Here is a 4,639-nt window from a genome sequence, read left to right as displayed (position 1 = left end):
ATAACTACATTGTATTTACGACATTTGATACTCATATTACCTTGCAAAAACATACACGGTACTTGCGGTTTATCGGATAACCTTCTTCCGGTTATCGCTGGAACCCTATGAGAGGCACTCATAGTAACTTTGGTTTGGGTTGTGAACACTATTGAATTTGGAGGGCTGAATGACAATCGATACCGGGAATCAGTCGAGTGATAAGAATTCGTACCACACAAGCTTTGGGATCAGCGGCTGGCACATTGACCAAAAGATGTTTCAGTGTATTTCGTTTCAAAGAGGTTACAAAGTTCCACTTGACCATGATCTTTTGATCATTGTCGGAAACTCGGTCAGTTTATAAGAAATAATGAAAACATTACAAGCGGACAGACAGAAGGAACGACTTAGAAGTAATATGTGTTCATTTTCCTGAGTGTATAAAAGGTGTTTTCTTCTGCATGTCGATTGACTTGCTATAGAAATAGCAGGTATGTGGGTAAATAAAAGGCAAGTAGGTTTAGGTTTTATCTTAAACAGATGTAGTTTCTATTTTCAAAGAGGTTCTAGTTGCATTATACAAGCCTTGAGGCTGACAGGTATACTTTCTCCTTGTGTCGTTTGCTGTATAAAAACAGTTCAATTTATTTGAGTCCATTTTCAACAGTCTATTAAGTAAAAAGTAAAAAGTAAAAGTCATCTATTAGTTTTAAATATTCAATAAACTAAACACCTCAAAATCCGTACTTCATATTTCATTTGTAAAAAACATATAGAGCATGACATATGATATGATCATGGCACGTACACAACTGTTAGCTTATGGTTTATAGTGTTGACCTTGTTTCTAGACGTAAAGTCCCCACCTCATTCAGGTAAATATCGAGAGCAGAAACGCAGAACTAGATCAGCATTATTATACAACTTGTAGTCCATGTAGGTGTGCTTTAATGATAGAGAACATCCTTTAACAAAAAGGACATGAACATAGCTGGTACTCATAATACCAGGCAAACCTACAATGTCCTAACCTCCTCCGTTTTGAGATGTTTTCAACAAAGTACATTGCGGCCTTTACTTGTATAATTACCGGGCTTTCGATAAATATTTCCTTATTTTCGTACTCCCTCTGTGTTTTGTTTTTCCTGCAGTGAATCTACTCAATAAGCAGAATAACAGCAATAACCTTCATCAATCCTAATTTCCACCGTCGGGTGGTTCACCAGATGTAGCCCAGGCACGGTTCATTTAATGACAGTTTCAGATCATTGCAGCATTGACACTTACCTTATATCTGTCTGTTGCTTTCGGGTAATGGTAGAGCTTGGACGACACTTCCGGCAAGCTAGTTTTATATCTTAAAGGCGCATGCGTCAAGCACTTCCTGTGCATAAATAGGATAACAGAGGTATGATATCGTAGCACGTATATGGTCAATGAAGATACATATACATATATCATAATCCTTCTATTTTCAAAGCGTTTCGGGTTAACATATTCAGGATCCTTGTACCACTGCCAAAATTGTAACTGAACATTGGAAACCGCTCTTTTTCGGCATGACTTTAGCTTTTATAATTCACATATGTTCCTGGATAATCTAAGAAAATCATCAATAACTGTGAACCAGAGTGCAGTGGGACAGGAACCCTAAAGTATTATAATGATTACTGAGGGGAGATACGGATGTTTGTCTGGTATAGGCACACCCGGTTTAAAAGGTCCAGCTCCATACAGCACCCATCGCTGTTTCCCCTTCATGCTTCTAAATATAACATATTGATAGCCCGTGTACATGTGATGATCGATGGTATACTTGCGTTATGCGTGCACGCTTGATTATATAGATACTGGTGTTGACCTCTTCGTTATTTTGTTATTAAACAGAGTAGTCTCCCTGTTAATATTTATATATATTGTCGGTACTATCGCAAACAATTCGGATAACTCTACGGACTCATGTCAGTTTGGATTGATGTGGGGGATCGAAAAGCAAGCAACACTTTCTCAAGTATTTACGAGGGCCTCTGCTAACTTTGTGCGACGAAATGTTGCAATGACAACGGTGGAAACTCGTTTCGTGTCATCGGCTGGTATTCGCATGGCTGTTTCGACAACTGTCAACTTGACATATTTTGAGGAATTTTCCACTGCGGTTTGAACGCTACCTGGTCTATATTAGTTTATCCACTTTTCGAACTCGCTCCATTAATGAACGCGCACTAGTTTTCTATTTTATTAACCTGGTTCACAGCCTTACTTTTGATTAAGCCCTGGCCTGCTACGACATTCTGCGATATTTTCTGCACTTTCGTCTTCTACCTTGTAGCTGGACAATTATCGACATATGTGCGATTCCCTTCTCATCAACCAGAATCGACACAATGAGCGACTTTATGGTGTACATAGATATTAAGCTTAACCATACTACAAACTGACACGACCCGTTAAGTCAGTTTTAATTATTTCTGTATTATGAGTATTCGTGAGTTTTTCGACATCAAATCTGAAGAAATATTGTGATTACAGAAAATAGCTGGCAACAGATATACTGTATCGATTGCAACTAGATTATAGTAGGCATTTAGTAAAAATATAAGTGTTCATTTGTTTTTCATGTGATAAAATCATAAATATTGTTAAAGCTCCTTTAAATTCTGATTGTTATTGTTGATAAAAACAAAGCGAAACAAATAAAACTGCACTGATTTTTGTCATATCTTATAATCATGCATGCTGAAATTTTAGTCAAAAGAATTGTCGAAATGTACACATGCAGAAATCAAAGTATCTTAACACACGGATTTGTTTTGAAGATGTCTTGCTGAGTATCACAATTAAATGTAAATATTCCGTGTCCATAGCACCTCTACGAATACAATAAAAGTCATCAACTTGTTTTGAATGACATCATATCAACGATCCACACAAACAGGTCTTCCGACTGAAAAATGCGACTAAACATGTATTCCTTGTAATTTCTTTTGACTTTATACATGTATTCCAAAATCTTAACAGGGAACCACGTAAATATACCAAACATTACCTGAAAACAAAGTTAATGTGAAATGTATATCAACGTTGTCAATATACGGCAAGCAATTAATCACGTCCTTAACACGGCTCGATGAATACACACATATGCACTGAAAGGTGTGGGAAAGCATTGAATTTAAGCAGAAAAAAAAGTTTACTTTTCATTTAGGTAGTTACATTATACGTATTTACATGACCATTTCACATCTTTATATACAATTTGCAAGGGACTTATGATTGAAATGGACAATAAGATGTGGTGTTCATTTTCATGATCGAATTCTGTATTGTATCTTAATCGGTCATTATATCCATCATATTATCATTACAATTCAATTTAAAACGTCCTTTCACAATTTGGTTGATACCTTTCACAAAACACAGCTAGCTAACACGGGCATACGTTAATACATCGCTAAAGGGTATTTTAATAGTATGTTTCCGTTAAGTTATAGCTGGAATGGCTTTAAGGAAGAAAACACACACAACAGTTGCTTTTAAGTCATAGTGTATTCAATTTTTTTAATATGAAGGTTCTCTGAAGATCTGCATATTAATCAACTTCTTTTAAGTACGTTTATGTTAAAAGTCAAACATACTACGAATGATTTATGTAAAATCCAAAACTAAAAGAAAAGCCTGATGTTATATTAGACGAGGCAAAACTAACAAAATCATTTTTGAATTGCAATGGCTGAAATGTCGACAAAACATTCTGCAAACATACTTATTTTAGCGGTAATCGTATTTTAGCAATTGTCGAATGAAAATAAAAGCGATGAATTGTGATTACCAATGAATGTATAATAAGTACAAACATGCATCGTTTAGCTTTATGTATTATGATATTTAAATTACAATAATTACAATAAGTTTATATAATAATACTATTTTTTTTGTGAATGACCCTAGCGACTAAACAACGACTGATCTGAGTACATCTTGACTAAATTAGATGAACAGACCACATGGGCTTTGTGAACAATGTTTACTTGCCGAAATATTCACAATTGAAGTTCCAATTTAATCCGCCTTGCTACTTCCAGTCGCCATTTTGTAAACAGGGTCTAATCTCGGGCTGATGCGCGTTTGAAAGAGTTGGAAGTATTGCAAAGCTTCTAAACGATCATGCCCAGAACATACTCTCTAAGGATGATGTTTTTGATAAATTTACTATCAATTATTTACTATATTTCTTTTTTGTATCACTTTCATTAATTCATAAAAGAAAAAATTGATTTTTTCCCCTCCAAACTTTTTCTTTCAAATGTTAAAACTATATATATATATAAATGGTAAAACATTGTGACAGTGTAAGGCAAACAACAAATTTTATCACAAGATACTTACGTTGGAAGGATTAAGATCAAGAGGCTAAATAATTATGCTGTACACAATTTGGCACTAAAACAACTTACTTGAAAAACAGTCCAGAGGACAGGTGATTGGGACATAGCATTTATTTGTAACCAGGAGCACGGGTTTGGCAGCCGTTAATATTAAAAGAAGTTTTTAGTATTGATGCTGCTCGTGACGCCAGTGATGTATTTTCGCTTACAAGTTAAAGCATCGTTATCCAAAAAGAAGAATAGTACAAATTGAAAAGTGTGAATTGCCTACA

Source organism: Mizuhopecten yessoensis, unplaced genomic scaffold, assembly GCF_002113885.1.
Source record: "Mizuhopecten yessoensis strain PY_sf001 unplaced genomic scaffold, ASM211388v2 scaffold1883, whole genome shotgun sequence".
NCBI classification, from domain to species: Eukaryota; Metazoa; Mollusca; class Bivalvia; order Pectinida; family Pectinidae; genus Mizuhopecten; species Mizuhopecten yessoensis.
Note: the sequence above shows the minus strand (reverse complement) of the source record.